General features: G+C 48.3%; 2 long non-coding RNA genes across 3 annotated transcripts in view; both read left to right on the top strand.

Moving 5' to 3' along the window:
- Nucleotides 1-24,156, top strand: part of LOC139359934 (uncharacterized) — a 399,483-nt gene that overhangs the window by 355,767 nt on the left and 19,560 nt on the right. The window lies entirely within an intron of this gene.
- Nucleotides 3,802-12,820, top strand: LOC139359933 (uncharacterized). 2 transcript variants are annotated; one of them, XR_011616644.1, is made up of 4 exons: nucleotides 3,802-4,011; nucleotides 4,400-5,389; nucleotides 5,734-7,042; nucleotides 7,321-12,820. It is a non-coding gene; the product is annotated as an uncharacterized lncRNA (long non-coding RNA). The 2 variants fall into 2 exon arrangements; XR_011616643.1 differs by having other exon boundaries at nucleotides 3,802-5,389.

The raw sequence follows: 24,156 nt of genomic DNA on the forward strand, positions 1-24,156 counted from the left end.
GACTACCTTTCTACTTCAAACAACTCCAGAGGCATCCTGCTGTGGATAATAGAAGCTGATTCCCTTTGTCTCCTCTTCCTCCTCGTCTTCAACCTCCCTCATAAATCATCCCCCAGCACTGACAGGATACCATCATAATGATGGTTATATTTAAATATATGAGTGCCTACTCTTTGCTAATCAAACTAAATTATTAGTTGCATCATTTCATCTCAACTTCATACAGTTATTATATTTTTTCTTTTCCTTTTATTGTGGCAAAGTATACTTAATGTAAACCTTGCCATTTTAACTTTTTTAAAGTGAACATTTCAGTGGCATTGGGTCCACTCCCGTTAGTGGACCACCATCGCCTCTGTCCAATTTCAAAACTGTTTCCATCCTGCAGAACTGATACTCAGTACTCATTAAACGACTCCCTCCGGCAGCCACACTGGGAGCTGACCCTCTCCACCCATGCTTCAGGCACTCAGGCGCTCATCCACGGATCATCCTGTACCTCAGACTCCGTCAAGAACCGTCCAGCCCCAGGGCCTTTGCAAGCGCTGGTCGCACTGCCTGGGATGCCCGCTCCCAGCTCACCACGTGGCTGGCTCTTTCTCTTTCATTGGTCTCAGCCCAGTGGCCTCTTTCTCATCAGAGAGGCCGCCCCTGCCTGTCCTGGCTGGCCGTCCCCTCCCCCACAATGACTCTATGACATCATCGTGTTCCTTCTCCTCGGAGCCCTCAGACCCTCTGAAATCCTCTGGTCTGTGTTTTGTTTCCTCCGTCTCTGTCTCTCTCCCCACTAGAAGGCAGGCCCCAGGAGGGCAAGGACCCGGCCTGTCCAGCTCCCAGCCACAGCCCCAGGGCCGGGCGTGCAGTAGATGCTCAACAAGGCTTCTTGCCTCCCACCGGCCTCTCCTCCCTCCAGGGGAGACAGGACTTGGGGGTGTTGTTGGGGTCTAAACGATGCAAAGGAAAGAGATATTGAAGTGGGTGAGCTGGCCTCGCACTGCACTTCCTGCTAGAGTTCAAAGTCAGCCCTGCCCCTGGAACTGTCATGGGCAGTTTAGATTGTTCCAGAATCTCCCTGCAGGCTGTTCAAAAGGCTCCCAGCTGCTGTCAGGAAATAGCTCAGGAAGGTCCCTGTTAAACACCACCCCCATCCCTGTAACCCTGGGCAGCCCCCCACCACCGCTATTTTCTATCTCTGAGAATTTGCTGACATTAGGCAAGTCATGTCCGTAGAATTATACAATGTTTGTCCTTTTATGAGTGGTTTGTTTCACTCGACACCATATCCTCAAGGCTCACTCACATCATAGCAGGTGTCAGAATTTCCTTCCTTTTTAAGGCTGAATAATATTCCACTGTATGGATGGACCGTGTTTTGTTTATCCATTCTCCTGTCAATGAACATTTTCATTGCTCTCAGCATTTGGCTGTTAGGAATAGCGCTCTGTGGATATTTGTGCACACGTGTTTGCATGGATTTGTTTCTTGTTTTCTTGCCTGTTCATTGGGTGTCATATCCAAGAAGTCACTGCCAAGTCCAACATCGTGAAGCTTTCCCCCGCTGTTTTCTTCTAAGAGTTTTATAGTTTAATTTTTACATTTAGTTCTTATGGTAATGCCTTTGATCCATTTTGAGTTAATGTTTTGTATCTGGTGTAAGATAAGGGCTCAACTTCATTCTTCTGCATGAGGTATTCAGTTTTCCAGATACCATTTGTTGAAGAGACTGCCCTTTCCCCATTGAAGGGTCTTGGCTCAAGATGCTTGAATGTCAAAGAAGTCAAAGGGCTTCTTTCTGGGCTCAGTGTTCTGTCCCATTGGTCTGTCTATCTGTCTGTATGTATGTATGTCAGGACCACAGTGTTTTGATTGTCATTGTTTTCTAGTAACTTTTGAAATCAGAAAGCGTATGACTTCCAACTTCCCGGTTTGTAGTTTTCCATTTTATATTTTGTCCCCATTTTACAGATTAGACAGTGAAAGCTCAGAGAAGAGAACTGACTTCCAAGGTCGCAGAACAAGGAAGGGTTGGACGGGATTTGAACCCAGGCTTGTTTGACCCCAGTCCCTTTCAACAAACATTTGTGTCTCAGCTTGGATCACAGAGCAAGAAAGTTACAGCCCTTCCCAGCCCGCTTCCTGTTCTGCTGATAAATTCAGCTGGGGTGGCAGCCTCGACACCTCTCAAAGGCTCTGGTATAGTTTGGCTGTGTCCCCACCCAAATTTCACCTTGAATCGTAATAATCCCCACGTTTCAAGGGCAGAGCCAAGTGGAGATCATTGAGTCATGGGGGCAGTTTCCCCCATGCTGTTCTCGTGGTAGTGAGTAAGTCTCACGTGATCTCATGGTTTTATAAATGGGAATTCCCTGACACAAACTCTCCTGCCTGCTGCCACGTAAGACCCGCCTTTGCCTCTCCTTCGTCTTCTGCCATGAGGGTGAGGCCTCCCCAGCCATGTGGAGCTGTGAATCCATTAAACCTCTTTCCTTTATAAATTCCCCAGTCTCGGGTCTGTCTGTATTAGCAGCGTGAGAACAGATGAGGCTCACTGGACCAGCTGGTGGGGGAGGAGAAAGCAGCCCATGCTCCCTCTCTCAAGCAGGACCATTTTGTTTTCCTCAGTTTCCCTCTTCCACTTCCACTTGGGGATCCCCACAGCCATGGCCAGAGAGAGGGAGCTTGGGGTCTCAGTGCCCGGTACAAACCCACTCTGCCCCTCACTGCCCTTGGGGTCCCCGCTCCGTGGGGTCAGGGACCGGGGTCCACAAGCAACCGCTTGTCACCATCTTCCCACTCCCCACTCCAAAGGGGCTTGAGCATGTTCCCAGGCTCGTTTTCCCCACTGAAGGAGGGGTGGCTGTGCGAGTTCTTCCATTTCATGACCCTCTCTGTTTCCTTATGTGTTCAGCAAAGGTTTGACTGAAGTCAGGGGTCTCATCATTCCTTTCATAAGCTTTCTTCAAACAGCTTGGGGCGTGGATGAGAACACATGTGCTCTGTAGAAGGTGGGGCCGCAAAGCCCTGCCAACTGACCTTTCCTGCTTTCTGCCTCTAAGGTGCAACCCTGAAAGCACCTGCTGGAACCTTTGGGGCTCAGGGAGCACAGCCTGAAAGCAGTGGGATACTCCCCAGGGCTGCAGTCCCCCTCAGAAGCTGCTAACCACAGGTGTCTGTCTACACTTCAATTCAGATTACATAAAATAAAAATGCACCTCTCTGGCTTCTGAGCCACCCTTCAAGAACACAGCCATGCGTGGCTAATGCCTGCTGACTGGAACCCTGGATGGCCCAATCTAGAACTTTTCATCCCCCCAGAGCATCCTGGGCAGTGCTTCTCCCGGGGAGCCCTGCAGGCCGTGACCTCCAGCTCTGAGCCTGATCCCACATGAGCAGGAAGAAGACAGCCCAGGGAGGCTGCCCACAGCCACAAGCTCATTTCTCATGGGAAACCACAAATGGGAGATGCCGAGAAATTAGAATAGAGGATGCTCTGGAGCAGGTGCTCCTGTTTACAGGTACCTGGTTCTAGACAATCATGCATGAAAGAAAAATGGTGATATTTAAGAAACAGAGGAACCCATGGGCTCAACCAATGAGGTCGTAAGGAGCTCTAGGATGGGGGTGTCGCAGAGGTCTCACACGTTTAGGTGGGTGGAGGGTTTCAGAGCATGACTGGTGGATAATAACTGATAGGCACTGTTGGCGGACGGCGACCATGCCAGGCATATAGCAGGGCGCTGCGTCTTCTCTAATTCTCACTGCGGCCAGTGAGTTTAGAGATTGTCACTCCCATTTTAGAGATCAGCTGAAACACAGAAAGGCCAAGCAGCTTCCTCAGTCAGAAAAGGGGCAGAGCCAAGGTTCACCCCCTCGCAGAGGCGTGCACCAGTTCCACAGAGCCCAGGACGGGGCAAGGCCAGCCGTGAGGGACAGAGAAAGGCCTAAAGAAAGAGGAGGACAGAAAGAAGGGCCCATGTTGGACAGAGAAGGAGCGACGATTGAGGCATGAAGGTCAGGCTCATGGAGGGCACTGGCCTGTGGTCTGGGGTGGCATTGAGAGCACGCATTGGTCCTTCCATCACCGTGTATAGCTGGTGCCCTCGGAGATTCCATCTGCTCTTTCCTACGGGGTCTGTGAGGTTGGACTTAGGGAGCCCATTTCATGGAACTGAACGCTGAGTATCAGAGGGAAGGGTTTGCCAGGGGTCAGCCTCTGTATTCGGTCTCCCCAAGCTACATCTGAGATTCACCCAGAGGGGTCCTGGGGAAACACCCGGTTGTTGAGAGCAGCCAATCTCAGACTTCGGCTTGCATGAGGGTTCCCTGGAGGGTCTGTGACAGGGCTGGGGTGGAGCTGAGAATGTGTATTTCTAACACGCAAACTGTTTTCATCCTGCAGAGCTGAAACTCATTAAACAACTCCCTCCTGCAGCCATGTTGGGAGCTGACACTCTCCACACATGCTTCATGCACTCGGGCGCTCATCCAGGGATCATCCCGTACCTCAAATACCCACAAGAACTGTCCAGCCCCAGGACCTTTGCACATGCTGGACCCACTGCCCGGGATGCCCTCTTCTGGCTCACCACGTGACTGGCTCCTTCTCATTCATTGGTCTCAGCCCAGTGGCCTCCTCGTCAGAGAGGCTGTCCCTGCCTGCCCTGGCTGGCCCACCCCCTCCCCCACAATGACCCTGTGACATCACTGTGTTCCTTCTCCTTGGAGCCTTCAGGGGTCTGGAATCCTCCGGTCTGTACCCAGGTGGCGCTGCTGCTGCTGGTCCAGATACCACCTTTTGAGAACCACCGGTTTAAGGAACATGCCCCTCCCTGCTCATTCAGTTGAGGCCCATCCTGAAGAAGATATATTTGCATTTGCTGTTTTTGTGTTGCTTTGTTTTGTGTTGCCGTAAAGATGTGAGATGCTGCTCCTGGGACTCCAGGCTGATTTCTGACACCAGCATGTCTGCATTTTTGCAGAAGACCTGAGAATTCTGGGGTTCAAAGCTGTGAGGTTTTGGGGTTTCTCTGAGGCAGTGGTGGGAGGAAGGCCTCTCCCCTGAGCCCTCTCTCCTCAGCCAACCAGGAAGCTCAGAATTTCACAACAACCCTGACTCCCACCTCAGCAGGCACCAAGAATGCTGCAGTTCAGCGCTTGTGGATCTTGCAAGGGTTCAACTGATCCTGAATCTTGCTCCTTTTGACCTGGAGTATTTTGTAGGCTCTTTCTTATTGACAAGCTATGTATCCCAGGGAAACTCTCTCCTCTCGCCCTGGTCCATGCTGGAAATGCTCTTGAGGGCTTTGCTTCATTTCACTGTTCCCAGTCTACCTTTAAAAGTTTCTCCGATTTTCCTTCCTAAACAATCATCAGAAGCCCGTCAAAAACCGTGAGCACTCTCCCCTCTGCCCCGCTCCGTTAGCTGATTTTATAACCCTCCTCCTCAGCGTAAACAGAGCTGATCACTTTATACCCTTTGTATACTGTTTCTTAATATGAATGAAGTGAAACAGCTAACCAGTAGTCATTCAAATTATTGCCTAACATAAACTGACAAGGCGCGTTCAAGTGTTTAGCCTCAGAAACTGTGAACGTGGTCACAGCTTAGTAATTAGCTCACATTTACTTAACCCCAACATTCATTTTGTTATTATTATTATTTTTAATCAAGGAAACCCGGTTCATTCTGTGGGATAAGGATTGGATCTGATCTGTGGCCATTTATTTTCTAAGGAACCTACCCCTGCCCTCACTGCCGACACTGCTTCAATCAGCTTCCCAGGGACAAATGTGAAATCAACCCCACCAGCTCCAAGACAAGCACAGCCTCAGAGCCTGGGCCCCGAAGCCACGATGGGCAGGGATTGCTCCCAGATGAGGGAATGCTTTCAAAAGAAACAGAGAGTTTTTACCTTTTTGCCAACAATTCTGTGGGCAACATTTGTTTTCTATTTTCCTTTCTTTCTCCCACTAAATCACTTTTATAAACTCCTCAAAAGTTTCAGTTTATTCAGTGACAATTAGTTTATGGCATTTCTGAAGTGGATTTAGATTCGAGTGATAAAATTACAAGCCAAAATTGCAACCATAATGGAAAATCCTGGTTCATGTTTGGCCTTTCAGACCACAACTGAGAGATTACGGGTGGACGCCAGCGGGCAGGGGTAGCAGTCACTGAGTGTTCGCTTCCCCACGGAGCAGGGTCCCCATCTGCCACCTCCTGGGGTGATGGCGGGACAGGAGGCATGGACATGGCACAACATGTGGCAGGACAGGTGGAAAAAGAACACGGGCTGGTTGGCAGGTTCACATCTTCTCGCCCCGAGACATGTTCTTTCTGGCCTCAATTTCAGAACCAGCACTTTCCTGAATTCCAGGCCAGCTGATTGCATCTCAGTTTCTTGGTGTTTAACGGAGACCTTCCTGAGCTATTTCCTGATAGCAGCTGGGAGCCTTTTGAACAGCCTGCAGCGGGATTCTGGAACAATCTAAACTGGCCACAGCAGTTCCAGGGGCAGGGCTGACTTTGAACTCTAGCAGGAAGTGCAGTGTGAGGCCAGCTCACCCACTTCAGTGTCTCTTTCCTTTGCGTCGTTTAGACCCCAACAACACCCCCAAGTCCTGTCTCCCTGGAGGGAGGAGAGGCCGGTGGGAGGCAAGAAGCCTTGTTGAGCATCTACTGCACGCCCGGCCCTGGGGCTGTGGCTGGGAGCTGGACAGGCCGGGTCCTTGCCCTCCTGGGGCCTGCCTTCTAGTGGGGAGAGAGATAGAGACAGAGGAAAGAAAACACAGACCAGAGGATTTCAGAGGGTCTGAGGGCTCCGAGGAGAAGGAACACGATGATGTCATAGAGTCATTGTGGGGGAGGGGACGGCCAGCCAGGACAGGCAGGGGCGGCCTCTCTGATGAGAAAGAGCCACTGGGCTGAGACCAATGAATGAGAAAGAGCCAGCCACGTGGTGAGCTGGGAGCGGGCATCCCAGGCAGTGCGACCAGCGCTTGCAAAGGCCCTGGGGCTGGACAGTTCTTGGCGGAGTCTGAGGTACAGGATGATCCGTGGATGAGCGCCTGAGTGCCTGAAGCATGGGTGAAGAGGGTCAGCTCCCAGTGTGGCTGCCGGAGGCACCCGCTTCCTTTATCCCCTCTCCACCTGCCCCCCGTTACTCCTGCTTCCTCCCCCTGCCACATGGCAGGACCCTGACCGTCTCAGCTTCATCCTCTTCTCATCCCACAAGCCCTCCCCAAAAGACCCCATTTCTCCCCACCTTCAACCACCTCTGGCAGGGAGGAGAGGGGAACTGAGGCTGCTTTCTGACCCAGGACGCTGAGCCTGTGTATGGAGAGAGCACAAGCTGGGTGAGCTGCTTGCCAAGGAGTGGCATCTGCCCCCATCAGTGGACATAAAAAGCCCCGGGGGTCAAGTCGCCATGGCTGCCCTCACGGCTGCACCAGGAGGATGACCATGTTCCCGCTTTCAGTCCTGTCAAGGTGCCTGACACCCCTGTACCCAGGAGCTGGGGGGTCTAGGAGCTTGTAAAAATTGTGCAAGTGCCAGATGCTCATTGTGCACAAATCTAAACTCAGAAAAGCACTGAAAGAAGAATCCAGAAAACCACAGTTCCCATTTTGGTATGTGAACAAACAAAGGCAGATCCCAAGCTCTTTCTCTTCCCTAGATCGATACAGACAGACAAACAGGTGGATAGATAGATATAGATCATTGAAAGACAAATAGAGATGGATGATAGATACATACTTACAGATGCACAGACACACATTAAATTCACACTCTGCAGGCTATTTTACCACCTACTTTACTAAATTAAAGAGTTACTGAGTATAATTTAATTTTATATAATAATTTGAAACTGTGTCATTAGCTTTTTAAGTCTATGGCATCGCTTGTATTTTTCTATTGATTTCTTTTTTTTTTTTTTTGAGACAGAGTCTCACTGTCACCCAGGCTGGAGTACTGTGGCACGATCTTGGCTCATTGCAACCACCACCTCCCTGGTTCAAGTAATCATCCTGCCTCAGCCTCCCAAATAGCTGGGATTACGGGTGCCCACCACCATGCCTGGCCAAGTTTTTGTATTTTTAGTAGAGACAGGTTTTCACCATGTTGGCCAGGCTGGTCTCGAACTCCTGGCCTCAAGTGATCCACCGGCCTTGGCCTTCCAAAGTGCTGGGATTACAGGAGCTAGCCACCGTGCCCAGCCCTATTGATTTTTAAATTGTAAGGAGAGTCGTGCTCTCTATGAATTCACACAGTAAGAGGGTGAGTCAAGTGAGCAGGGAGGCACGCTCGGCATCACTCATCCCCAGCTGCGCCCTGCTTGCTCAACAGTGCCTGTGTGTCCTGCCTTTCCTATTTATATGGAAAGACACCACGTGGTATTTATTTGAGCAGAAATGGTGTCACATCATGCATGTATTTCCTGCAACTTCCTTTTTCCCTTGCCGAATCCTGCACGAACATCTCTTCTGTCAGCGCATGTGGATCTTCCCAGCCTTTTACATGGCTCCCAAAGCATTCTTACTCCCTAAGAATTCACCTCCACAAACCTCTTGTGAGAACACCAGCCAGCAGCTGAGGGCCCTTCCTAGTACAGTGTAACCTCATCTTAACTGGATTCCAGCCGCAAGGACCCTGTTTCCAAATAAGGTCACATGCACGGAGACTGGGGGTTGGGGGACACAATTAAACCCTTAGCAGCATCCCAGTTTGGGTTCTTCCAGGAGCAGGCAAGACTTCAAGCACAAGTTGTTTATTCAGGAGGTGCAGGGGACTGGGGTGTGAGCGCAGAGGTGAAGGCAGACCTGCACGCAGAGTGTTCAGGGGACACCCCAGGGAACTGGGTGTGAGCGCAGAGGTGAAGGCAGACCTGCACGCAGAGTATTCTTCATGCAGCTGCCCCACTGCGTGATGAGAGCTTGCTCCTGCAGGGAAATGGGAAAACGGTGCAAAGTCCATGCCTTGGAATACTCTGCCCGAGGGGCGAGGGAGCAGGAGTGCTCGCAGGCCACCTCCCGAGAGTTGTATGCTCCTCTCCACATGAGGCCTGAGAATTATATGCTCCTCACGGCATGAGGCCTGCCGCACTGGGTATTGGCAGCCTGGTGTGGTTTGGGGAAAAGCCCTCAAGCCCAGACATCGCTGGAAATGGGCCAGAGCCTAGCACTCAATGGATAGCCAGGCACCAGCAACATCAGCCTCCTGATAGAAATGCAGAGTCCCAGGCTTCACCCCACACCTGCAGAATCAGAATCTGCATTTCAGTGACATCTGCATACTGGGTGTGCATGTGGCAGCTTGAGAAGCACTGAGCCGGCATCGACTGGGAAGGCCAAGTAAGGGGTGGGGACATGGTAGGCACGCTCAGAGCCGGCATTCTAGCCAGACCTCCAGGCCCCCAGTACTCCCCACCCAGCTACTCTCCTTCAGATGCAGTGGCCAGGAAAGTCCTCCAGCAGGACAGAGTCAGGATGGCACTAACCCACCAGGAAGGCAGACTTTGTGGTTGAAAGGATTGCCTGGCAAAGAACAAAGAAGGATGAGACTAAAGCAAGATAGTCCATGACTCCCCAAAGTCAGAGACAGAAGCACTGGGGACCCAGAGCACATAGACCAGAGTGGACCAGGGTTCTGGTTGCATCATGGTCAGGACCCTGCACGTAGCAGGGCCACTGGTTCCAAGTCAGCAGTGGCCAGCCTCCTTGAAGAACAGCTGCTCATTTCTGCACTCACTACAGCTTTCTGGAGGTCTCCCAGCCCTGCTGATGGAGAAACAACAGGCTTGCTTCCTGTTCAGTTCCAATAGGCATGTACAGTCCCAAGAAAGACCTGTCCTGGAGCCAGTGACCACAAGGAGCCAAGGAACAGCCCTGCTCATCTTATCTCCTCCCAGCCTCTACCTTGACCATGACTCCATTCCTACCCACTGTCCAAGTGATCAGTCAGGCTACACACTCTGCTGGGAACTGGGGAGCCATTGAAGTTTACTGAGTAGAGGAAGCACTATGATGAAAGTGCTTTAGGCTGCAAGAGTTAGCAACCAGGATGGTTGAGAGTGGGAGACGGCAGGGCACAATCATAGAACTGCTTATCTGGGAAAGTGTTCCATCATTTCATGTAAGTATTCTTCAAGCCCTGGCTTAGGCAAACAGGCAGAAAGATCTCCCTCTAACCACGTGAAATGCCAGGCATCCCTTAAAGCCCGTGGCAATTTTCCATTGAGAAGCAAACTGGCCTTTAATGACAGGAAAAATAGCTCATTTTATCATGTTCCATCGATATCATGTTACATTATCAGGTCATAACTCCACTTCTCAAATAGTGTGTGCCTATGCATTCTGTGTGCCAGGGGCTGCCCTCACAGGGGATGCTGGACAAGACATAGTCCCTTCCCCCACAGAGCTCATAGTCTAGAGAAGGATCCGGACAAGTCCCCAGGCACACACAAGGCAGGTAATTAAGGAAATCATGAGGACAGGGAGCTGTGGGCACACTAGAGACTGGAAGGCTCCAGCCAAGACTGAAAGGGTCAGGGAAGGCAACATTCAAGTAGGCAAGGCCTGAGAGACCAGCAGGCGTTGACTCAGCTAAAGAAGAGGGAGGAGAGAATTCCAGGCAGCCAGGCAGCACGTGCCAAGGTCCTGAGGGTGTGGGTGCATCTGAAGAAATTCAACAAGAGATTCCTTGTTGATGACTGAGGATGGAAATGCTGGGGTGGAGGAAAAGACTAATGAGGTGAGCACATCCATAAAATATGCATGCAGTGGGATTTCATTTTGTAAACTCACAGTTGCATTCACACATACACAGAGAAAGACAGCAGAAGAAAAAATACCAGAATGCTCAGAGACGCTCTCTGGGTAATACAACTACAAATGACTTGGTCTTCTTCATTCTATTCTGTAATAATCAAATTTCCTACAATAAAAATCGTAGCAGTTACCTATGGCTCATAAAATGCTACACAAGAAACAACCACAATATCTTAGCAGCATGCTAATCCAGGTTGGGCTCAGCTGGTATGGCTCATCCTGCCCCTGGGGTCAGTCAGCTAACCTGAGCATGTTCCTCTCATGGTGACAGCAGAGACACATGGGAGCAGCATGCGAGGACCCTTAAGGCCTGGGCTTGGAACCAGCATGCCATTGCTTCTACCGCATTCTATTGACCAAGGCAAGTTACACGATGAGCTCAAAGTTAAGACACAGGGAAATACATTCTGTCCCTGTGGTGCTGGGGAACTGCAATGTCTTATGACAAAGGTAGTGGATCTGGGGAGTGGTGAGGAATTTCAGCCAATGTTGTAGTCAACGTGAGCATTGCAGGAATGTTATTGGAGAGGAAGGGCGGGGAGGAGGTGTGAAACTGGAAATCAAGCTCCTGTCAATGTCCTAGAGAGACAGGTGAAACACAGTAGTGTGTTGAGTTAGACATGTTAACCACCCAGGATGAAGAAGGCACATCTAGATCCACATCCTAAGAGCTCAGGGGCATGGGAGGAGAAGGCAGAGAGAAACCAAAAGCCAACTCTCCATTTGGGGAGTAATGGACATCACTGTTGCCTCAGTTTAACCGTCTCCGAAATGGGGATGAAAGAGCCTCTGACATGCTATTTGTGAGTGCTCAGAACAGCACCTGGCATGTAACACACACAACACAAGTCATTTTTAAATATAAACAATAATGCATGGGACAGTAGGCTTCTTCAGTCCCTCCCTTCGAATTGGCCCTGTCTGCAGAGAGAGGATAGCCCCCACCCAGCCTGCAGCCCTCCGCACACCCCTTTACCTAGTGTCTTGCACACTGCTTCTCTCTTTCCGTGAAATAAATACAACACTTCCCTCCGGCAAAAGAGAAATAAAAGCAGTTCCTTAATGCATAAGAAGAAAGTATGGAAGAAATTCCAGTTTGATGGTCTACAGGTATGTTTGTTTGGACTGGCGCATATAAATCAGTGCCTGGCTTACATCAGATTATCACAGCGGAGTGGGCTCTGAGCTGATTGCACCTTTACAATCTGTTTACGAGGAGGGTTGAAGTGAGGCGTTCTGGAAGAGGCTGCTGCATAAGCCTTTAAAAGTTTTCATAATTGCTCAGCTTGGACCGTTCTGCACTAGCAGACACAGCCCCATGGAGTAACTGAGGGATGTGATCCCTTCTTCCCGCTCCCAGCCACCCCCGAGCCCCGAGTGCTGCCCCAGCACCACCCAGGGATGGTCCCTGGGAACACTGGAGGATCTTTCCCTCGGCTGCTTTTCCCTGGGGATATATGAATGTGTCTGGGAGTTTACAAGACACACTTACATGCGCAGTCATCTTCCGTGTCCTGGTTACCTCTTACGGCTCAGTCCCCTCCCCCTACATCATTCCAGAAGGTACTTCTTTCTTTGCTACATCCTCAGGACCTTTGGACATGCTGTTGCTTCTGCCTGGAGCACGGTCCACCTTTCACAGCCTAGGAGATGGATGGAAGCTGAGCTGGTTCCCGCCCATCTCCCAGGCTGAATGTTGTCTTCCCTGATGCTGGGATGGGGGTTAGTGTGGGCTGCATCGTGCCCCTCCAACATGTATAGGCTGAAGTCTTAACTCCCGGCAGCTCAGAACATGGCCTTATTTGGAAATAGGGTCATTGCAGATGTAATGTTGGGTGAAGAGGAGGTTGCACTAGAATAGAGTGGTCTGTGATCTAATATGACTGTGTCCTTGTAGAAAGGGGAGATTTGGACACAGACATGCACACAGGGAGAAAGCCACGTGAAGATGAAGGCAGAGGTTGGGGTGACACTTCCACAAGCCTGGAATGCAAAAATCACCAGTAACCACCAGAAGCCAGGGAAGGGGCCTGGAACGGTCCCCACCCACCCCGCCCCACTTCCCCCACTGCAGCCGCAGGAGGAGCCAGCCCTGCTGACACCTGGGTCTGGAACTTCTGGCCTCCAGGATGTGAGACAATGAATTCCTACTGTCGAAGCTGCCCAGTCGGTGGCACTTGGTTAAGGTAGCTCCAGGAAACAAGCACAGGGGCACTCCTGGGTGCCCTGTCCCTCCCTTGCGCCAGCTTGGGAGCCCTCTCCTCATGGATGGGCGTTGGCCTCCGCTGGCACCAGCGAGTCAGAAGAAGTGGCTAGAATGGTGGGTGGAAGACAAAGCTGAGGGCATGCTGCATGCTGGAGCATGGGAGGGAGCTAAGGGTGCTCCTGGGAAGAAATGGCCTGGGCTCAAAAGTAATTCTGTGCAAGTGTGTAGATGTGCTCCTGGAGTGTTTCTCAAGGCTCAGTTATGAAGATCAGAGGTCTCACGCTTAAATCTCCATGGGCAAATAACTTGGGTTGGAATAGGTTTGCCTGAAGGAAATGTATTCAGCCGGGGGCTGATTAGTAAGAATGGTTATGTATGAAAGTGCACTCACCGAGTTCTCAGACTCAATTATGTAGAACAGGGTCTCAGCGTCATACAGGGACAAAGGGCAGCCGAGGTCAACAAGCGCAAAGAGCCCGTTCTTGGCTCTGGGGCATTTCGGGAGTAAAGTCCAGTGTGGCTGGATTTTCTGGTGTTTTAAAACAAACAACCAAAATGAAACTGGGTATCTAGACGTTTAGGTGCCATTTTCATATTTTTGAATATTGACACTTAATTTTTAAAAATTTATCACGGCATTGTGTGGAGCCATGAAACCACAGGTCTGTGACCTCTGGGAGGGCAGCAAGGTTCAGCTGAGTGGCTTCTGGGGCAACCCTGGCTCTGGGTTCCTCCTGGAGCTCAGTAACATGGAGATATCACTGCACACACATTGAGGGGTTCTTTATGTACGAGGGATACCTGTGGTATCAGCTTCTTTCTCCACTGGGGTTTCATGCTCTGCAGTGATAATCACTGTATCTTTTTTTCTTTTCTTTTCTCTCTTGGTCTCCCTCTCTCTCTCTCTTTCTCTCCCTCCTCACTCATGTATTTGCAGGGAGTAATGAAGCTCTGGAGACAGAGCAGAGACCTCAAAAGTGTGGAGCTCAGAGCCGGGGTGCCAGTCATCGCTGTCCCAGGCATGACTGAGGGTCCCAGGGATGACTGAGGGAGAGGGAGGGAGATTATTTAAGCCCTTCTTCTGGGCTTTTAGTTCTTTTTATTCGTAATTTTTAAGTCATGTGATATACATGCAGAAAAGTGCATATATGATCAGCTCAATGCATTTGTACAAACCGAGCACACCTGTGAAGCCAGTGCCCAGACCAAGAAACAGAATGTGACCAGCATCCTAGGAGATGTGCACATCAGCCCACGTGATCCACGCAGTGCTGACCACACAGGGCATTTCTCCCACTTCACAGATGAAGAAACTGAGGCTCAGGGCAGGGAAGGATCCTTTGAGCCCCTTCTCACCATTACCTACCCTCGACATAAAGCACAACCTGACCTCTAACACCATCAACCAGCTTTGCCTGTTTTGTAATTTAAATACATGGACTCATACGGTGTAGGGTCTCTTGTGTCTGGCTTCTTTCCCGCAACACGATGTGTAAGGGACTCATTCGCATTGCACGCAGGTGTAGACCATTTGTTCTTAATACTAACACAATCCATTTGCATGAACATATGATTTTTTTGTTCTGCTGTGAATGGTGTTTGGTTTATTTTTAATGCCAGGGCTGTGAACAAGCAGTGCTGCTCTGAACATTCTAGTGTGTGACTTTCGATGAACATATGTAGGCATTTGTGTTGGGTGCACACTGGGGAGTGGAATTGCTGGGGTGCAGAATCTGTGCCCATGTAGCCTTGTTGGGTGCTGCCACAGTTTGTCAAGGTTGTAGCAGTACCCTCTGCCACCACCCCAGCTCGGTGGGGGCGGGGGTGCTCCCCTGTGAGCCTTGTTGATGCCTTCTTTATCACGGTCGTCAAGGCAACAGAATCTCCAGCCCAGACCTCAGCATGCAGGTACATGAGCAGCACCCCCAGCAGTGCTGACAACACCCCACTCTTCAGCACAAGCATTGGGGCCCAGCCTTGTTATTCTCATGCCTGAAGCCTGAAACAGCAGAACTTATTTCTTCAGGTTTCACATATTGGGAGCTGAACTCCAAAGGAAAGCCCAGCGTTGGAGAAAGCGCAATTGTCTGGAGAAACAATTTGCTCAAGGAAAGACCATTTTCCTTCACCAGGGTCCTAAAAGGGGCAGCCCCATGGGTAGAGGGCCGCTTGTGTGGGTGCCGCAATCCCCAGGTGATGTGGTGTTAAATCACAATGACTTACGGAGTGCCTTCCTCTTCTCCTGGCACAGCCTCTCCTGTGGACGAGAGCAAGCCACAGGTACGTGCTGATGGGTCTGCAACAGCTGACACTTGCTAACTTCCTTTTCACAACAAGAGCCAGATCTGGAGCTCCAGCAGGCGTCTGCGTCAGCTCTCGTGTCATGTGGCCCTGTGACATTTATTCCTGAAAGTTACCTGTCTGCATGTGGCAAGCGTTACTGGTGTGCCACGTGCAAAATTCATTTGAAATTTCTCTTAAGGATCAGTCCGCTTAGATTTAAACAAAAGTATCAGTAGAGATACTTTTGAACAGTGATAGGCAGAGCACTGGAGTTTTGGAAGCACTGCCGCAGGGGCGTGAGGGCTGGCCCACGGGTCAGATGGAGGAGGGGCTCTTGTACCTGGTTTTCTGGGCAAGGACACTGAGCCAAGTGACTGGCCCTAGCGTGAGGCATGGTACCAAGGGCTGAGTTCAGGTCCACCTGGGAGCACCCCTCTCCTCTGCTGTTAGCTGCTGACCCACCCACCTCATCGCATCTTCCTGACAACATTGCCCGTGGATAATCCCACCTGAAATTTGAGTGGAGCCCGCTTTCATGAAGGGAGTGCTATGGAAAAGCTGCTCTTAATGTTTTTTTGTTTTTGTTTTTCTTATTTTTTTGAGACAAAGTCTTCCTCTGTCACCCAGGCTGGAGTGCAATTGGCTCACTGCAGCCTCTGCCACCCAGGTTCAAACAATTCTCCTACCTCAGCCTCCTGAGTAGCTGGAATTAAAGGTACATGCCACCACACCTGGCTAATTTTTGTATTTTTAGTAAAGACAGGGTTTCACTATGTTGGCCAGGCTGGTCTTGAACTCCTGACCTGGTGATCTGACCGCCTTGGCCTCCTAAAGTGCTAGAATTACAGGCATGAGCCACCGTGCCTGGCTAATTTTTGTATTTTTAGTAGAAACGGAGTTTCACCATGTTGGTCAGGCTGGTCTCGAACTCCTGACCTCAGGTGACCCACCTGCACCGGCCTCCTAAAGTGCTGGGATTACAGGCTTGAGCCACCGCGCCCGGCCTAATGTTGTTTTGTTTTGTTCTGAGATGCCATTTATTCTCTGGCTACAAAAATCCTGTGTCGGAGACGCTCAGTGGGTTCCTGAAGACACAGACTTTAGAAGCCCCTTGAAGGACACGTTACAGCTACAGACCTGGACTCTGGGGACACAGGCTCCTCCAGGACTAAGGGCTGCTTGTAGCCATGGTCGCTAACAGGGGTGAAATGGTTCCTGCCTGCCGGGAGCTTTGTCTTCATCAGCTCATCCAATCCAGAAGCTGTGCTTCTCCCATTTCGCAGATGAGGAAACTGAGACTCGGAGCAGAGAAGGATCTTCTCCAGGACCACACAGCTAGCACGTGATAGATGTAGAATGGAAAACCAGGTCGGTCTGATGTAAAATCACACGCATGTACGTGTGCACAAACACACGTGAGCACAGGTACACATGCAGCCTCTTGATCACGTGTGGGAATTTTGTTTTTGGACTAGTAAAACAGTGACCCGCTTTTATTTTTTTTAAATTTCTTTTGTTTTTGAGACGGAGTCTCACTCTGTCACCCAGGCTCTAGTGCAGTGGTGTGATCTTGGCTCATTGAAACTTCTACCTCCCAGGTTCAAGTGATTCTCCTGCCTCAGCCTCCCGAGTAGCTGGGATCACAGGTGCCCGCCACCATGCCCAGCTAATTTTTGTGTTTTTAGTAGAGACAGGGTTTCACCATGTTTGCCAGGCTGGTCTTGAACCCCTGACTTCAAGTAATTTGCCCGCCTCAGCCTCCCAAAGTGCTGTGATTACAGGTGTGAGCCACCACACCTGGCCAGTGACCTGCTTTTTACTACAGGCTGGACCCCAGGTCTGCAGGGTTTCTGAAGCTCAGGTGAAACACGGGTGATAGATGATCACTGGCTCTCCTGGCCCTGGGTGTAGTGTCTGCAAACGGGGCAGGCAGCCCACTCACTCGGAGCCCTGGCCACCAGGACCCCTCAGTGGGAGGACAGACCTTAGGAAGGGTAAAAAGACTCTGATTGGCATCTGCAGTGCTGTTAATAAGCTAAATCATGAACTCCCATAGAAAATTGATTCATTGCCTCAAACGGGCAATTCAATAAAGGAAAACATGGAAATCGACAGCATAGAAGAAAACTTTCCCTTCTCACCAGTAATCCAAGTCACACACGTAATAAACACAGAAAGGTATTTTTTTCATTGATTAGTTTGGCAAATACTTTTTTCAATGTTATACCCAATGTTGGAGAGGAGAATAAAAATTGTTACATGTTTTCTAGAGGCCATGAGAGTAATTTATATATTTTGATCCAGGAACCTTATTTCTAGGAATTTATTAGGGAAAGAATCATAAACGTGAACATTGATTTGCATACAAAGATGTTCATTGCAGCAAAAGTCATTGGAAATAACCCAGAGTATTTCTGAGACAATATCCTCGCTGTTGCTACCTCTATTTATCCATCCTTCCCTTCCCCCATCTTCTGTGTGCTTTGCTTCTGGTGACTTGCACCTGTGACTCTCTTTGAAGTCCTGTTCTTGAGCTACAGGGACTGCTTCACTCATAGGTGCAGAGGAGGCTCCTCAGACCTTGTGACCCTCCTCAAGCAGTCCTCCTGCCTTAGCCTCCCAGAATGCTGGGATTACAGGTGTGAGCCACCATACCCAGCCTGTCCATTTTCAAAACAATTCTTGGCTTGCTTCACGTTGTTGAAATTATTAGTTATCTACACAACATTTATTCTTCCCTTATTTCTTATTAACAGAGCCACATTTTAATGGGCATCTAAAAAACTACATTTCCCAATCTCCCTTGCAAATAGGTATAATCATGTGACACCATTAGAGCCAATTGGCTGTAAGCATCATTACCCCTAGAGTCAAACAGAATCTGTTCATTTGACCTTCACTTATTCCAGTCTTTCTGCCTGGAGCAGGAATGCACTGGTGGAGTTGTAGCCATCATCTTGACGCCATGAGATAACAATAAAAAAAAGTTAGAGAAAATGGAAAAGATCTCGACTCTGACAGCATTGTATTGAACCAGTGCTATTAACTGCAACCTGAGGATTTCTCAGCACTCGAGAAAAGAAAACATACCAAGTGTGTTCAAGCCACCAATTGGTGGGGGTGGAGTGAGGTCGGGGGGTTCTGTTAGTAGCACCCAAATGTGATTCTTTGATATACTCCATCACATCAAGGGAAGGTTCTGATGGCAAACTTTCCAGAATAGACCCTTTTTTGGGCTTTTGATGCACCCACAAAACCTACTTTCAGAAATGCCATTTTCCCTCTAATCAGACAAAGAATGTTCCAGCTTCCTAGGGACCCACAGGCTGTTGGAAGAATTCCCCATCTCTCTCTGTCATCAGCGTGCTCCAGCCCCTGCCTGGAAGGGTCTGAAATGACAGCCTTTAACTCACCACGCTGGTGAGGAAACATTCCCTGTCTACCACATTTAATCCCAGCAGGAAGACAAAAACTGGCATCCAGCGTGGCCTGTGTACTCAGTGTCAGAGAAAAGGAATTTATAGGAAACAGAATCTACCTCTTGCTCAACCCCTAGAACGAAAACTCAGTGCTTAATGAGATTATTACAGCAAATATGCCACAACAGGGACCAGTTACATGAATCTGGATATCTTCCTTCGATGGAAACCTATTCACTTACAATGAGGCCATCAAATACTTAATGCCTGTTAAAATGTTCACAATATATTGAGTGGGACGAAGGGTTACAAAGAGCCATGCAGAATACAGATTTTAAGTACACACAATATACAGAACAGAAAACAGACAAACAAAAACCTAAAAGGGAGTTGTACTCAACATTTAACAGGCATTTTTCTTTAGCAGGATTATACGTGATACCTACCTTCATTGTTTGTTGCCTGGATAAGAGAAAGAACAATGTGATAAGTAAGGAAGCCCCCTCTGCATTTTGTACTCAGATTAATGGATCTGATTTCAGTTGTAAAGAGGTCAGCTGGGTCCCTGGCAAATTTTATCTTCCACCATTATCCAAATAAAATTGGCTAAATATACTTTTAACAACAGGGCTCTTTGGGTGCCACATGTCCACCCCCACCCCACTCCACCTACCACCTTTTTTTTTCGGAGGGGAAGCCCCCTTTTGCAGAAGGTTTTCATCCTGACATGCTCAGTAAAAACATAACTGGAGTCAGTTGCTTTCTCATCAATCCAACTGGCTCCTCTAAGCCATTCAGAAGAGTGGTTTTTACATCTTCAGCTCAAACCATTAGGGAAGCATTTATACAGCACCAGGTATTTGCTTGCTCTGAGTGGTATCCAGAGAGTCCTCAAGGCTGCTGGCCTCTCTTTGCTCCTGTGGGGAAGAAGACTAACTTCCGAGGAGGAGAGGGAAGACTGAGGGCAAACTCACAACTGTCCTAAGGAGGATCTTTCCAAAAAGTTCCAGAACTATCTGAAAATGATGCCCATGCATCTCAATAAATCAGAGTCTCCTTTAATGAGACTGGCAGCCCTGTGCCTATTTTTAAAAGTTTATGACCCTGATTTGCGAGGAAAACCAGCCAGGCATTGCCCAGAGCTGTGCAGAACGAAGCATTTCTAAGTTTCCATCTCACTCCCGAGAGGCAATCCATCATGATAAGGAGGGGCAGGGAGGGAAGGAGCCGGGCTCCCTGCAGCCTCCCGCCTGGTGTAGCTGTTTAAGTGGCAGGCACCTCAAGCCCAGTCCATTAACCAAAAAAGGGTGCTGTGCCTGAGCTATTTCTAGCTCCCTGCCAGGGCTCAGAGAGGCACAGCCCTGTGGATTCCTGCAAAGTGAAGTGTCCTGCCTGGCATCATCTGACATAGGCTTTCCACCCCAACACCAAGACCTGGAACAACCTTGTTCAGAGAAACACAAATAGGTGCAAGAACGGCCTTATTGGGTCTCATTTGTAGGTTTGAGTCTCCTGTGGCTGCTGTAACCACTACAAACCAAGGGGGCTCAAAACAATAGAAATTTACTCTCTCCCGGTTCTTGAGAGCAGAAGTCTGAAATGAGGGTGTGGGCAGAGCTGTGCTCCCTCTGGACCCCTTTTCCCTCTTCCAGCATCTGTTGGCTGCTGGCGCCCCTTGGCTTGTGGTGCATGGCTCCAGTCTCGGATCTGTCTTCATGGCGTGCTCTCCTGGTCTTCTCTCTGTGTCTCTCTGATCATCGGGTTTAGTGGCTGCCTGAATAACCTGGGACGATCTCATCTTGAGATTCTTAATTTCACTTAATTTCACTATATATCTGCAAAGACCCTTTATCCAAATAAGGTCAGCTTCACGGGTTCTGGGTTTAGGACATGGACATATCTTTCTAGAAGCTGCCATTCTAGCCACTCTACCTGAGCAGCTGTCCATCTCTTTCCAGGAAGCACTGCAACTCATAATTCCAGGGCATGGCCCAGCGCTCCCAAGTTCAGCCACCCATCCACCCCCAGGTGACATCATCCACACCTCCAGGAACCAGTGGCAGCCTCTCCGCTCTTGCCCTCAGAGGTCCTGGGTCCCACAGATTTGCATGAGTCTTAGACCCATTAAGATCAGGGACTCTGAAGTCAGCCTTCAGTTCCAGTTCTGGTTCTACCATTTATGTTACCTGGGCCTCAGTTTCTTCCTCTGTAAAGTAGGCATAATCAGAGTGCCTATTCCCTAGGACTGTTGTGAGAATATAAAAAGCTGCTATTCATAAAGGACAGGGCCGGCCCCCACTCAATAAATGCGGCCTAATATTAACTGGACAACTGTATACAGATGTGTCACCTAAAACGGTTAACCCAAGGCGGTAAAAATGTGTCTCAGTCTCCCCATTCATCCAGCAACAGCTGACAATTTGGCAGCAATCTGTGTTATGTTAAGATTTCCTAGTATATCTATTTGTACTGTTGCTTTAGGAATCATATGAGAGTAAAAAGCATGTTTTGCAGAATATATTATGAAAACAATTATAGGGTATATGCCTATCATTAAAAAAATCTTGATGATGTTATGCATGCATATATGAGGAATGAGAAGGCAAGAATAAATGCCCGGGTGAAAAGTTTAAAAAAAAAATAAATAAATGCGGCCTTATACTTGAATACTTCTATGTCTTGATTTGTGGTTCTAGATTCTTGACCTTTCAACATCAAGTCTAAGAGAGCCAGCCCGTGCTCCTTGGTGGATCAAAGATGGGTTCATGTTCCAGAGCAACAACATCTGAAACCATTGAAATCCACAGAGCTCTTCATTCAAATGTATTTCCAGAACACCTAACACATCAAGCAGATAAATAGAGGCGTAGCTGGGCCGGCAGCTGCTGCGGGGAGGGGGAGGCAGAGCCTGGACCTCCCAAGAGCCTTTTCTTCCCATAGGCTGGTGGGTGCCAGGGGCCTTGGTCCATGGCCTGTTAAGGTGAAACAGGCCAGGAGGGGACCTTCACAGATTATTCTGCCACCAAGCATCAATTATTTCTTATTTCCTTGCCCCATCTTTCCTCAAATATTCCCAGTCCATGTAGAAAGCCCACCTGAGCTCACAAACCTTCGAGCAAACTGAAGGCGAAGGAACTAGACAGAGAAAGATTTCACATCTTTATTTTTTTTGAAAAACCCCACATGTTCATTGTAGGAAATTTGGAAACCACAGTCAAGCACTTAAACTGAAACAAAAATCAGACGCGGCAGTGATGGTTCATTCGCCTCCGTCCCGCCTTCCGCAAATAACCTCAGTGTATCTGTAAAGTCAAAGGCTGTTATTATTTACACTTGAATTTATTTCAAATGGTCATATTTTTTCTAAACCACCAAATAAAACACTTAATTTTTATATCATAACACATGTACTTCCTTGTAACCTATTTGTCCTATAACTATGTTTTGCAAGCATTTCTTACAACTTTAAATATTTTTTTCTTTCTTTTAGAGGCAAGGGTCTCACTATGTTGCCCAAGCTGGTCTCAAAGTCCTGGCCTCAAGTGATCCACCCGCCTCGGCTTCCCAAAGGGCTGAGATTACAGGCATGAACCATCACACCCAGCTAAATATTTTAAGAACATAATTTCTCACCATGCGAACATTTATTTGTGGATATGACCCATCCTTTATTTGCCCAGTTCCTGGTTACTAGTTATTTATGTAATTGCCATTTTAGGAGACACACACACACATACACACACGTGCACACACACACACATATTTAATGTTATAATCTATCTGTAAATATTTACAGAACCTCTGAGTATTTCCTTTGAACCAGTTCCTACAAATATGATTATTTTTGAAGACATGCACTTTTTAGGGCGTTTGATACACTTGGTCAAATTGCCCTCCAAAAAGATTGTAACAATTTACAATTTTACCAGCAATATATGATAAGAGTACTTTTCTCAAACGGTTCCTATTGAATACTCTAATTTTTAAAAACTTAGCCAATTTGGCAGACAAAAAAGAAAGAACGTCTGTATCTCTGTGGGTTTTCTTGTTATTGTAGATGAAGAGTCTTCTATGTTAGTTGGCCAGTGGGATTTCTGGATTTCTTCTTTTATAAATTGCTTGATAATACTTTTTGCCCTTCACCTCTTAGGGTGATCGACTTTATCTTCCTGATTTTCAAGTGTCATCTGCATTTTACGGACAGTGGTTTGCCTTATCCCTTCATTACAACGGGTCTCTTAGCCTTCCAGAGGCCAATGAGAAAGTCAGACCATCTTTCACAGATGTTGGAAACATTTTCCCCAATTTGTTGTTTACTTTCTAATTTTGTGATGGATTCATAAAAGGATTTTACACCGTCCAATATCTTAATCTTTTTCTTTATGATTTCTTTCTCTACCTGTAAAATTCAAAAGGTATGAAAAATCCACTTTTCCCCACCTGGTGTGGAAAAATCTAGTAGAGATGAAGACTGAGTAAAACCACCTTAATCCAGGAATGAACGAAATGAATGAGATAACATCATAACCTGTGCTAGAAAGAGAAAGTTCCACTTGGCTTTTAGATTCAGGCTTTGTGTTTTGTTTACTAACTCTCTTTTCCTGAATAATGAATCTATGTTTAAAAAATGCCTTCTCAGATTTGCTTGGCACGGCAGCTGAAATTTTTATTCTAATGTAATAAGGGATTTCTTTCCTCTCCTCCTTCCTAATCAGGGTATCTCTTTAAGCATATCCACATGGAGGTTTTCATAGCTCAGTCCCAGATAAAGGAAAGAAACACATAACTGCTTAAATACTTAAACTGCTTTCCCATAATTGGGAACCAGAGACCAAATGCCCTGAAACATTTGGGTGATACTCTTTGCCTTATAGGGGTCTTGCTTAAGCTCTTTGTAAAGTAGGTGCCAAAATCACCTTATTGTACTAGGATCCCAGCTACAACCTGATGCCCTTACTCCCAAGGGCTGGGTTTCCAGGTTAAGGTGCGGCACATCTGCTCGCCTTTTCCAGGAGTGTTTCTGAGACTGTGTTTACATTCATAGAGACTCATTTATCACTAAACGCTGAACCTCTTCCAGGTCAGTACGCAACACACGTGCATGCTCTCAAATCATTGTGAAAATGCAAATTTCCAGGCTGCACCTCTGATGATGCTACTTCAAAGGGACTGGGGGGACCACAGGCGTCTGCATTTTTAACAGTACCCTCAGGAGCTGCCGCCGCTGCTGGTTCATGCTCTACCTTTCCAGAACTCCCTTTCCAGGCCAAATCCTTCATCTTACAGTGGAGGAAAAGTCTACCAAAAGTGGGGAAATCTGCTTTTAGGTTCTTGCTCTGAGAATCCAAGGCCACATCCAGGCTCTCTGCCTGGTTTCTAATTTCCAAACCAACCCTCCTAGGACCCTGCCGTCATGTGGCA

Source organism: Macaca nemestrina, chromosome 18, assembly GCF_043159975.1.
Source record: "Macaca nemestrina isolate mMacNem1 chromosome 18, mMacNem.hap1, whole genome shotgun sequence".
In the NCBI taxonomy this organism is placed as follows: domain Eukaryota; kingdom Metazoa; phylum Chordata; class Mammalia; order Primates; family Cercopithecidae; genus Macaca; species Macaca nemestrina.